We start from the raw sequence: 15,318 nt of genomic DNA on the forward strand, positions 1-15,318 counted from the left end.
TTATTAATATATATATAATTTTTAATATAGTTAATTTATTATTCCAGTCTTTAATAATTTATATATCTTTAATATTAAGATAAATCTTGAGCTCTTTAAATATTGCTATAAAAAATAAAAATTTCTAATATTTTAAAATATTATAAAAGATTTTATCCAGACTTGAAAGTATATTAAAGACTAAAAATAATATATTAATAGTAAAATTCTATTAATAATAAAAATAAAAGATTTTTTTAAAGATAATTTAATATTTAAAATATTAATTAATATTATTATCTAGCCAGATACTCTTCCTGAATTTTTTAAATTTTAATATAAAATCTAGAATTATTATAATTATATAAATATAGTCTTCAGCCTGGTAGATTTAATAATAGTATTTATAAAATTTTTAATATATATTCTTTAAGCTCTAGAGGATTTTTTTTTAAAATATTTATTTCTATATCAGCTAATTAATAGACTAGTTAAGATAATTAAAAAGATTATTATAAATATTATAAATTTTATAAATTATAGACCTGCTGTTCTCTGATAGACAGAAAATAAAAAAAAAAATATAAAAGTTTAAATAGATATTTTAACTGCTTTTATTTTATTAAAGTAAAATAAAAATAATTAATATTATTATAATTCTAATACTAGATAAAGCTCTTAATAGTTAAATATAATTTAATTATATAATAAATTATAAGATAGATTAAATTTTATTAAATTTTATAGTTAAGAAAAAGATAGTATACTGAAATAAATTTTAATTATTAAATAAGCTGAAACTTCTCCTGGTATTAAGAATTTATATTTATAAAATATATAATTTTCTGAATTTATAATCAAGAATTAAAAGAATAGATAAGAGAAAATAAATAAATTATAAAAATTATCTACAAAAGTCTTTTATAAATAACTTTTAAAATATTTTATATAAGATTTTTATAGATAATTCTTAGAGAATCTTATAGAAGTCTTTTATAAAGGACTTTTATTATATATTTTTTTAATTATTTAGAAGATATCAGAAAAGATCTTTAATTTTTTATTATTAATTTTTTATATATATTTAACCGCTTTATTTACAGTCTTAATTTAGAGTTTTTAAAGAAAGATATTAATAAAAAACTAAATAATATAAGCTAGACAGGAAATATAATACTAACTTTAAATAATCTTTATAAGATTAGAATTTATTATAATATTATAAAAATAAATATTCTGGTTAAATTAAGTCTGGAGTTCTAATATAATAATATTAAATATAATAATATTAAATATAATAATATTAAATATAATATTATTATTATTAATATTATTAGTAGTCACCTTTAACAGCTAGTAAATAAGATAATATTTTTATAAAATCTTTAAGATAATCTCAGCCAGGTTCTTACCAGTATGAGATCTAGATATTAATTAGAAATTTAATAAAATCTTATAGTAGTTTATATTCTCTGTTAGAAAGTATTTAATTAAAATAAAAAATATTTTTTAATCTAGATTAATTTAATAATTAATTATAATTAATATATACCTGCTGTCTGGAAACTTTAATAATAATTAAATATATATCTTTTTTAACAGCTTTAAAAAATATTTTTTAATCTGTATCTAATAAAAAAAAATAGATATTTAAAAGAATACCAGAATAGTAAGATTAATTATTTATTTAAATTAAATATATTTAATAATATAAAATAGCAGGTAACAGATAATAAAAAAGTATAATACTTAATTAAAAAAATTTCTTTTATTATAGACAGTTAGAATCTAGAGATAATATAGTAGATATTAATAATAATAATCTACTAAAAAGTCCAGGAATTTTATATAAAGATAAGATTCTAGAATTAGTATTTATAAAAATATTATTAATATTTATATATTTATAATAATTCTTTATCCAGTATTTATTTAATAATATACTTAGAGATATACTAGAATATTTATTTTTTATAATTCTTATAAAAATAGTAGCTCATAAAACTAGTTCTAAAATTATTAATTATTAGATACTGTAGAATATATAAATATATAATATAAAAAATATAAAAAGTTTTATTAAAAAATAATATATTTTCTTAAAAGTAAGTTTATATTATTATTATTTTTTTTTAATTAAAATAAAAAAATAGTTTCTGGCCTTATATACAAGCCTGGTTAAAAGTAGTTATTTACTACTAGTTATAAAAAATAAGGATTTTTTCCGGGTAGACTGGATATAGAATAATTTTCTAATATCTTATAATATATTTAATATTAAGATTTAAAAAAGAAAAAATAATATAAACTGAAAAATTACTTTTTATCTAAATATTATTATAATTTATAAAGATCTGTAAGATAAAGAAAAAGAATTTAATAATATTTTTTAAAAATAGATTTAGTAATTATAACTAATTTATAATAGATTGTCTATTTATATAAATAATTATAAAAAATAAAAAATAAAGAAAATTTAATTAATATAGTATTATTTTACTCCTAAATATATATTAGTATAAATATAATAAATTATATTTATATATATTAAAGATATTTAATAATAATAAGTTTTTATTAGAAGCACTTTTTAATTTTATTTATAAAAGAGGTTTTATAGTATCTAATAATTATTATATAAAATATCTCTGATATAGTAAATAATTAGATTTTATTAAGTAATATAAATAAGAGTTCTATAAAGATATTTTATAATTATAATAATAATATTATTAGTAGAGTGGGTATACCTGACTGTTATACCTGATCATTAACCTGACTGTTAACCAGCGGTTAGATTAAAATATAAAAATCTCTTTAACTATCCAGTTAAGATTAGATTACAGTTAAGAAATTACTTTAGCAGTTATTAATCTTCCTTAACCACAGGTCAGAAAGGTCAGGTATAACAGATAAATTAATAATTATAAATTAATTTATAATTTTTATATATTTCTTACAATACTATTACACCAAGAATAAGATTATATAAAATACTGTATTTATGAGATATTATAAGTAATATATTATTTATTAATTATATTTAATATTATTGGCTAGTAAAAATAATAAAATAAATTTTATATTAGACTTTTACAGAAAGTCCCAGCTTCCAAGAAAAAAAATATTATTATATTTATACCAGCTTTAGAATATTAGTAATATAATTATAATTATTATTTATTTTATTCTTTATATTATCTAGAGCAGTAGTCATGATAGTAAAAATATTATATAATTTAAATATCTATCTATATCTGAATACGTGTGATATTAATTAACTTAAATAAAAATAGATTTTCTAATAATTTATTTTTTATATTATTATTAAGATTATCTATATTCTTATTATTATTAATATATAGTATTATTATTAGCTTATTATTATTATTTTTATTAATTATAAATATCAGATCTGAAGTATAATTATCCAGAATACTCTAATATTCTTAACTTATAATAAAATAATTAATATATATCTAAAGTATAAATATCTTAATAATCTCTGGAAATAGACAGTTCCGGTAATAATAATAGATATCTTAAAAATTATTAAATAAATACTTAATACTAATATTATTAGTTATAACTATTAAAAAGTCTTTAATTATATAGTAAAAAATAAAAAACTAATTATAACATAATTTTTAATAAAAAAAATATCAGAATATCTTATTATTCCTGAAAGAATTTAATATATTATATTTATATTATATAGCTTATTTTAAGATCTAGAATATTATTTCTTATATATTTTTAATATTAAGATAGATTTTAAGTTCCTCGAAAATCTTTATATAAAATAAAAATTTCTGGTATTTTAAAATATTATAAAAAGTCTTGTCCAGGCCTGAGAATATATTAAAAATAATAAATAATATATTAATAATAAAATTCTGCTGGCAGTAAAAATTAAAAATATATTTAAAAATAATTTAATAATATTAATACTAGTTAATATTATCTTTTAACCAGATACTTATCTTAAATTTTTTAAGCTTTGATATAGGATTAAGAATAATTATAATTATATAAAAATAATTTTCAGATCTGTAAATATAATTATAATATTTTTAAAATTTTTTATATATTTTTTATAAATCCTGAAGAATCTTCAGTTTCCAGAATATCTATTTCTATATTAATTAATTAATAGATTAGTCAAGATAATTAAATAAATTATTATAAATATTATAAATCTTATAAATTATAAGCCCTCTATTCTCTGACAGATATAAAATAAAAAAATAAAATAAATATAGAAGTTTAAGAAAATATTCTAACTATTTCTATTCTATTAAGATAAGATATAAATAATTAATATTATTATTCTTCCAGTATTAAATAAAGCACTTAATTTTCTAATATAATTTAAAAATATAATAAATTATTAGATAAATTAAGTTTCATCAGGTCTTACAGTCAAGAAGAAAAGAATATATTAATTAAATCTTTAATTATTAAATAATCTTAAATTTTCACCAGTATTAAAGACTAGTATTTATAAATTATATTATTTTTTAAATTTATAACCAAAGATTAGAATTTATAATATAATTTTAAATTAATTAATCAGATCTCCAGGTATTTTTTATAAAATTTTAATATATAATATAATACAGAGAATTTCTATATAAGATTTTTATAAAAAATATCTAAAATTTCTTATTTAATTATTTTAAGATATTCTAATATATACCTTTTTAATTATCTGTAAAATTCTAGAAATAGCTTTAAATTACTTATTACTATTCTTTTAAATATAATTAATATTTTTATTAACAGTCTTAATACAGAATTTCTAAAGTAAAATATTAATAAAAAGCTGAATAATATAAGCAAAATATAAAATATAATACTAATTCTAGATAATTTTTATAAGATTAGAATTTATTAGAAGCTTATTAAAGCAGGAATTATTATTAAATTAATTCCAGAGATTAGAGATAATAATATAGAATATAATATTATTATTAACTGTATTATCAGTAGTTATTTTTAATAATTAATAAATTAATTAATATTTTTATAAAACTTCTATAACTAGTACAGCTAGATTCTTACCAGTATAAATCTTTAATATTAATTAAAATTCTAGCAGAATTTTATGATAATCCAGATCTTCTATTAAAAAATATCTAATTAAAATAAAAAAATCTTTTTAATTAAAATTAATCTAGTAGTTAACTGTAATAGATATTCAGTCTGTATCTAAAAATTTTAATAATAATTATATATATATTTTTATTAATAATTTTAAGAAATACTCTTTAATACTCTTCTAATTAAATATATAAGACTTTCAGAAGAGTGCTGAAGCAGTAAGATTAATTATTTATTAAAATTAAATATATTTAATAATATAAAATAATAAACAGTAGATAATAATAAATTATAAAATTTAATTAAGAAAATCTTAATTATTATAAATTATAAATTTCTAAAATCTTGATTAAAAATCAGCTTTTAAAATAATTAATAATAAGAAAATATTTAATATAAATATATTTGTACTAACCCTTCAGCCAGTATCTATTTAATTATTTATTTAAAAATAATTAATCTTAGATTTTTACAGTTTTTATAAATATAATAATTTATAAAACTAGTCCCGGAGTAGTTAACTCCTGGATATTATAATATATATAAATATAAGATATAATAAATATAAAAAATTTTATTTAAAAATAATATATTTTTTTTAAAGCTGTTCCACACTACTGCCTTTTTTTTATTTTAAAATTAAAATAATAATTTTCTAGCCTGTAAGTAAGCCTAATTAAAAGATATATTCTATTATTAATTATAAAAAATAAAGATTTTTTTCTAAAGGACTGAATATAAGATAATTTTATAATACTTTTTAATATTCTTAAAATTAAAATTAAAAAAAGATATAGCATGGAATAAAGTATTAATTATAATAAATAAATAATTAATTATTAAAAAAGTCTAAAATACAGAAGAAAAAAATTTAATAAAATCTTTTATAAAAAATAAATTTAATTAATTTATTATACTAAATATATTTATACAGATAGTATAGAAGAAAAGCAGGAAAAAGAAAAATTCTATATAAATTATATAATATATACTAATAAATATTAATTTATTATATAATATTTTATAATAATATATTATAACTATAATTCAGTTAACTATATTAGATTATTAATTATATAATATATTATATATTAACTTGCTTTTTTCTCTTATTTTAATCTTATATATATTTTATTTATTAAATCTTATTTATTATTTTTTTATTTTAATTTTATATATGCTTTACTCAGTAAATCTTATTTATTATTTTCTTACTTTAATTTTATATATATCTTATTTAATAGATCTTATTTATTATTCTCTTACTTTAATCTTATATATATCTCTTTTAATAAATTTTATTCATTACTCTCTATTTTCTAGAGTTTAATTATATTTTTCTTTTATTTTTATATAAATCTTTTTTTCTCTTTCTTTCCTTCCTCCTTTTTAATCTATTATTAATTTTTTATTTATTATTTCTTATACTCTTCTCTTATTCTTTATTTTCTTATTTTATTTATTATTTTTTATTATTTATATCTTATATTTTTTCTTAAATATTTAATTTTTTATTTATTATTTTTTCTCTGTCAGGCTTATTTTTAATATTTTAAATTATATTTTTAAAATATTTTATATTCACAGAACAGCCGAAATAGAGAACATTTTCTAGAATAATAGAATATCTAATTTTGTAAGATATTTATAGAAAATCTTTAATTAATAAATAACAGATTTAGATTTAGATAATATATTTAAAAATAAATTAAAAAAGCTAAATCTTAGAAAAGAAAAATTTAGTTTATAGTATATTCTGTTTCTAACTAATCTTAAAAAATAAAAAATCTAATTAGTCTTTAAGCTAGTTAAATTATTTTAAATTAAATTTTAGAATAATTATCTGTCTTATATTAATAGTTATAAAGATAATAAAAAAAAAATTAGATTTAGTTAAATCTAAGAATTATTATAGCTTAAAAAAAAAGATTAGTATAAATATTTCTAATCTATCAGCTGTAATAAAAATAAATAAAATATTAAAGATTATCTAGTCTGCTTTCTTTATTAAATAAAAAATAAGAATTTATTATCTAATTAAGATATTTTTTATAGAAGAAATATTTCTGATTTAAATATAGATTATATAATTTAGGCCTTAAAAGAAGTATTAATTAAAATATATATATTTAATTAAATTAATAAATTAATGGAAGGCACAGCTATCTTTAAAATTTAAAAAAATAAGAAATAGTTTTAATTAATATTTTTTAGAAAAGATTAATATAAGAATCCTCTTAGCAGTTAATTCTAGTAAATATAAAAATAATACTTATAAAGATAAGTACTGGACTAGTAAATATTTTAAAAAAAAGATTATCTAAAAAAAAGCTGAGAAAGAAATAGATAAAATTATTTAATAAATATTTAATAAAAATCTTAATAAGTTAGCTGTATTTCTTAATAATAATAATATTATAAATTTATAAGATATAACAGAAAATAGCTCTAATTATAACCAGACTAATAAATAGATTAAAATTTTTTTTTAATTTAATAATATATTTATACCAGAGTAAATAATAATACTTAGCTACAAGTCTGTAATCTATAATTCTATTAAAATATACTAAAAAATAATATATATTAATATAACTCTTTATCTAGTAATTTATAAAAATAAAAAGACTAAGAAATTCTTTAAAAATAATAAAGTAGTTAATACTGAGCTAGAAAATAAAATAATATAATTAAAGAAAAATATTAATAATTTTATTTTTAATAATAATATCTACAAGATCTTCAAAGACTTTGAGATTCTAGTAATTATAATTTTTATTAAGAAAATTCTTCTAGAAGTAATACTAAAAAATATTAATTATTTATATAAATAATAGAAATAGCTAGATAATAAAGATTTCTAAATAAATTATAGTCTAAAGAAACTTATTTAAATTAATATTAATAATATAACTAATTCCTGGGTATTAAACATAGTCTATAAATATATTCTGAAATTCTAGTAGAAACTAGTTATTTAAAAGCTCTAGTATATCTAGAGTAGCTAAATAATAAAAAATATAATTTTTATAAATTTTATAGAATTCAGAAAAATAATTAAGATTATTAATTTTATTTTAATAGTAAATAAATCTTACAGAAAATCCTGGTATTAAATAAATACAGCTAATATTTAATAAATTATCTAAGAGAAAAAAAAAAACTATAAGATAAAAAGAAAATCTCTAATAAATTAATATTAATTATTATATTTTTATATTTAATAAAATAATAATTATTTAAGCTCCATAATTTATCCAATAAATTAGATATATATATTTATTATAGTAATAATTAATTATAAAAAAATAACTTTTTTTATATCTATAATTATCTTACTAAGAATTATCTAATATTTATTAAAATTAATAATTAATACTCTGTGGTCCTGATAATATATAATATTTTAAAAAAAAAATATAGATTTTTAATTATATCTGACTAGTTTAAATTAAAGTATTTATAAAAATTTAAATTAATTAATCTTATGCCAGCCAACTTTCCCTATAAGTTTAATAAATATTTTAATTTAATTATTTATAATAAGACTTACTACTTAAGAAATAGTATATTAGGTATCTCTTTAATTATAAGATAATTTAAGAATAATTTTAATTTATTAATTACTATTACTTTTTTTTTTAATACTTATAACTCAGATTTTAATAATTATTTTTATTTATTATTATATAATAAATCTATCCCTGCTTACCTGACTGCTGAATAAATAATATTTAATTAAATATATTTATTATTTTTTAACTTTTTTCAGAAATATATTTTTTTATAAATTATTAATAATATAATTAGTATAACCCGCATGCAGGCTTTTCTGAAAAAATTAATAATATATTATATAATAACTTCAGCTATTTTTATTAATAATAATTATATTATTAGACAGAATATTCCTCCAGTTATTAAAAAGATTTTTAAAGTCTTATTTTCTAAGAAAAAACTAGAGATCTATAAAACTTATTAAAAAAAAAATAAAAAAATATTAATTTTAGATTACACAGATCCCTTAATACCTAAATTTTAATAAATTATATAAAATCTATATAAACTAGTACTGGAAAATTTTTAATTAAGATTTATTATATTATAAACTCTAGTAACTGTGAAGAATATAATAAAAAATATTAATATTATAAAAAAAAAAAGTTTAATTTTAATTTTTTTAATAAAGCTTAAGGAGCAAGAAATAATAATTAAAAATAATAAAATATAATAATTTTATTAATAATTTATAAAATTATTTAAAAATAATTTTAAATAAAATATAATAAGACTAGCCGGCATATTTAAAAAATTATTTAAAATATAGTTTATAATTAAAATTTTATATAACTAGATTCTTATATAGAAGAAAAAGATATTAATCTGGATTTTTTTTCTTAGAAAAAAGATTTATATATATATAATATTGAAATCCGCGGGATTCAACTATATAATATTATATAATAATTTAGATAATAAGAAATATTATAAATTAGTAATCAGCTTTAATAAAAAACATGATTTTAATATAATACTTATAATATTATATATAATAAATTCTACTGGATTAAATCTACAGAAATATTATAAAAATATTTATTTTTTCTTAATAGCTCTTACTTAAACTATAGTTAAGTAAATAATCAGCTAGATGAATAAAATAAGATAAATACAGATAATATAAGTTTTTAATTATTAAGTATTTAATTTTTTTTAAATTATATTAAATAACTAAGTAATCCAGAAGACTTTTCTAGAAATAATAATAAATATATTATCTTTACTATTCTTTTTACTAGAATTAGAAAAGAATTTTATCAAGACTAATTATTAAATTATTAAAAATAAATAATTACTATATTTTAAAAATATTAATAAAAAGCAGGAAAATAATATTAATAATCTAGAAAAAATCTTAGATATAATTATAACTTTATTAAAGAATATAAAATATAATCTAGAAAAAAAATATTAGTATAAAAATAAAAAATTAAAATATTAATAAATTTTATATAAGAAAAATATCTCTACCAGAGTCTTATTAATTAAAGAAATTCTAACTAATATTCTGAATAAAATTACTAGAAATAAGATTATCAAAGATAAGACTCTCTAGAATAAAAAAACAGATAAAAAAACTGCAGGTAAAAATAAAAAAACTGTTAAAAAAAAATATAAAAAATAAATATTAAGCTTTCCTAATAGCAATATATATTTAATTAAAAATAAATAAACTAGTATTTTATTATAAAGCTAGCTGTATAAATCTTTTATAAAAAATCTTTATTTTCTGTATATTAATATATGTTATTCTATTAAGATATTATAAGATATTTTTAATCTAGAAAAAGTAGAATATGAATAAGATAGTTTTTATATAAATAAAGAATATATATTAAAAAAATATATATTATTTCAGTATCTTGAATAATATATTAGATATAGATATTATTTTATAGATTAATTATTTAAAATTAGTAATAAAAATAAGTAGTAAATAATTATTTTATTTATTTTTTTATTTTCAGTACAGAACAGAAATTTATTACTTATAATATTAATATTATAAATAGTAATATTATCCTTAGAAATCAGCTAGTAAATATAAATACTTTTATTTAAATTCTAAATCTAAATAATATTAATATAATCTCTACTAATAAGCTCGCCCTGGTTAGAATAAATTATAATATTATTAATTAAAATTTTATATATATAATTATATTATAAACTATCTATATAAATATTCCAGACTTTAATTATATTATTTTCTAAACTAGTAACTATCCACTTTCCTTTACAGTAAAATATAATATTAATAATATTATTTATATAACTGTCAAAGATTATAACTAGATTAAAATTAATAGATTTAATATTATACAGCTTAATATTATTATAGCTAGCAGCTGCTAAATACTATTTATCAGAAATAATATATAAGTAATTAACTTAAGAATCAGGATATTATATAATATATAAATAAATTTTTAATAAGACTTTCCAGAAACTCAGCCAAATTAATAATAATAACTTAAAAAATATAAGTAATATAATATTAACTAATTTTTTTAAATTATATTAAAAATTATATTTCATAGTCAGAGCTGCCGGCGGCCAGAATAATATAAATCTAATATTTTAATTTATAAAAAAAAAATATTATTTAATAAGATAGATATTCAGAGTAAATTTAATCTATAATATTTACTTTAAAAACTCTTAACACTTATTAAGAGTATATTTTAATTATTATAAATCAGAAAATTATATAAAACTTATAATAAGTTAAATAAATCATTTATATAATATAAAAGATATTATATAAAATATATATTATCAGAACAGGATTATATATATATATATAATATAAATATTTTATATAGTAAGCAGAATTTAGATTAGAAAAATTAATTTTAACTGATACCAAAAATTATCTTAGATTTATTAAATTAATAATATATAGAAACAGTCCTCCTGCCTTTATTATATAAATTTAATAAATTATAAATATTAATTTTAATATACTTATAAACAAAGATATAGAAAGACAAGTTAAATAGAGATTAACTTGAGTATACTTTAATTGTATTAATATTTAAATAAATATAATAGACAGGTCTTAGTGCCAAGACTAGTTAAAATAATTAATTATTCTAATTTTAGCTGTACTGCAGTCAGATATAAGGATTCTCTTAACCTGACCATTAACCTGACGGTCAGGTATAAGAATTGCTGATAACCTGACCTGACCTGGCCATTGCCCACTCTAATTATTAGTAGAGTCTGTAAAAATTTTTTATAAATCTTAGTAGAATACTATCTAAATCTTTTAAATTATATTTATAATTAACAAGAAATACAGATTTTTAAATAAATTAAATAAATAGAGTAGCACGGAATATTATAATTAAATAATATAGATAATTTATAGTATTTAAACTTATTATAAATACTTAAAAGCTTTTTTAAGTTTATAAAAAAAGTAATAAATCTATTTATTAATATATAGAGTAATTTTCAGAAAGATTTACTAGTCTGGAAAAGTAGTTTAAAAGATATTAATAATTTATTAATAATATATAATTAAAATAGAGCTGTAAATATATATATTTATTATTATTTTATATTATAAAAATAATTTTTTTTTATAAATTTAATTATTACCACCACCCGAGATAATATTAGATTAAATAGATAAGAATAAAATAAAATATATTATTTTTTTTTCTGATAATTTTTAAAATTAAGAAAATTAGTCTTATATTAGTTATTAGCAAAGATATAAATAATCAGAATAAATAATTATTAATCTAAGTATATTTTATCTGTATTAAGATCTAAAAGAGTATAATAGATAGATTTTAATACTAAAAATAGTTAAGATAATTAATTATTCTATTTTTAGTTGTTCCGCGGTTAGATATAAGAAAATCTTATATCTAACTGTTAACCTAACAGCAGGTATAAATTTTTCCATTAACCTACCCTACCCTGGCCGTTAACCACTCTACCTTTGATAACTTAATTTATAAATATTTTTGTAGGTGAAGATGGACCTCTAGTATATTTATTAAAGATTTTTATAAGTATAGATTTATGCTTTTGTGTTAGGGGTTGCCCCTTGGTTCCAAGAGTACATCGCCTGTTGGACAAGAAGGAATAGCTGCCATTCAGAATAAGATCTTAGAAATCCTGAGATTTTATATATTATATTTAATCAGTAGATAGTAATAAGACTAGTTAACTAAATTCTCTAATAAAGACTTATTTTATAATATTATCTTTTTTTTCTAGTAAGATAATAATATAGAGACTGGTATACTTATAGACTAAAATATTTTAAATTTAAATTTTTAATTAATCTATTCTACTGCAGTCTTATATTTTATTTTAATTTTTAATCTTTTTATTTATATTCCTGTCTTTAATACTTAATTTCTAGATTTTATATTATTTTTATTTTTTTTACTTTTAGATATTTGATATTTTCTGGATACCTGATATTTATAAATCTTCTTTTTTTATATTCTGATTTTAGTTGCTTATTTAATATAATTTTTTTTATTATTTTAAATAAGAATTTTCTCTCTAATACAGACTGTGACGGGCTAAGAAGCCAGAAGGACTACATAAGGTACAGTAGTTGGTAGAAAAGTTGAATTTATTAGAGAAAGAACTATCTAATCTATAAATAGATTAATTCTTCTTATAGATAACTCTTCTAAAAGTTTTTTTTTATAACTCTGATAAACTTTTTTATTATTTTAGAGATTTTTATTTTTTTTATAAGTATTTTTAGATTAAGATCTAGAATTAGATAAATTAGATTATAAATATTTTAATTTTAAATAACTGACAGAGCTTAATTTTTTTTAATTATTATTTTTTTTACTATGACACAGCTAGGCTGATATAAATTTTTCTAGATAAAATAAATAAATAAAATTATATTAATATTTATAAATCTTAATATTATAAAGCTCAGTTACTAGCTCCTATATAAATTTAATATATCTCTTCTATTTAACTAAAAATATTTTTTTATAACTATATTTTCCTTAAAATATATTTTTCTTATTTATAATTTTTTTAATAATATATTTCTTAGTATTATCTCCTGTAATAATAATATCTAATTATTAATTAATTATTTTCTAAATAGATAAAGGGTCTGTAATAATAGATTAAAATAAATTAATATAAAATATTAAATAAATTCCAGATAATATATTTAATTTATATATATATATTCTAATTTATTCTAATACTGTGAACTTTGTATTCTACTAATCTAATTTTTTATTAAATTAATTAATTATAATATTTTTTAGATTTAACCAGATTTTATTATTTTCTTTATAGCAGAAAATAGGATTTTATTATTAATTAATATATTATTTCTATATTTTTTATATTATTATTATTATTAAACTAGTAATATCTCAGATCTCTTAAAATTTATTAAGAATAACTTCAGCCTGCTCTTAGGAATTTCTAGTTTAATAATATTTTAAAAAATTTATTTTAATATTTAAATTTAAAAATTTTATATAAAAATTATATTATAAAAAAAAAAGATTTATTTTTATTAATACAGAGTCCTAGTTATTTAAAATTAATTATATTAGAAATAGTAATTCTTACTAGTTAATTTATTATTAATTTATAAAATATTATAAAAAAATCTTAATAATTATAATTTAGTATTTTATTACTTTATTTATTTTAGAATAATAAATAATAAAAAATATTATTTAATACTCAGGGCCTTATACAGAATTATTTATAATTTATTTATAAATTAAAAGTTACAGTCTGAAACCATTAATTAAAGTATTTTATAATAATTATAAAATACTTAAATAAATATATTTATAAAATCTTTTATGTTTATATTCAGAATAATTTTAATAATAATATTTTTAATTAACTAATCAGTGATAATTATAATATTTTTATAATTTTAAGACTTTGGAAAGTCTACCAGAAAGTTAATAATAATATTTTATTAAAATTAATTAAAAATTAGTAGTAATTTTAAAAGATTTTATTTATAATTTTTTTAAATATAATTAATTTTACAGCTGTTATAGTTATAGTAAAATTAATAAATATTTTTATTTATATTTAATTAATAATAATAATAAATAATTATTTTATAAGTCTAGTTTTGTCTAGAATATCCAGTAATTATATTATTATAAATTTCTTAAATAATCTGAGTTTATAAGAACTCTAAATTAAAAATTTAGATTTATTTTTAGAAAAATAAATATTAGTTTATATCTAACTAGCATTTTATAATAAAGATTTTTAATTTTAATTATTTAAAGAATTTAGATCTATTTTCAGTTATTATTTTATAATATTTTTTTAGATTTTTATTAATTTATTTTATTTATTTTTATAAGTTATTTAGTATTAGTTCCTCAAGCTCTAGACTAGCAGGAATTTTTTTATTAAAGATTTTATTAATAAATATTATATAAACAAGCTTTTCTTTAAATATAAAATAAAATAACTAAATTTTTTAATTTATAATATACTTATCTTTCTCCTTAGGCATGTTCTGGAATCTTTAAAATAAAATATTTAATTAAATATTTATTATTCTTGAACAATAATTAATCATGAAATTAAAATAATTTAAAAATTAGATTTAATATATTTATTACTCTGTGAGCCGCTGTTAGATTATAAAATATTTTAAATTTTAATAATTATTAAAAATTT

Source organism: Aspergillus costaricaensis (genome assembly GCF_003184835.1).
Source record: "Aspergillus costaricaensis CBS 115574 unplaced genomic scaffold BO79scaffold_11, whole genome shotgun sequence".
NCBI lineage: Eukaryota > Fungi > Ascomycota > Eurotiomycetes > Eurotiales > Aspergillaceae > Aspergillus > Aspergillus costaricensis.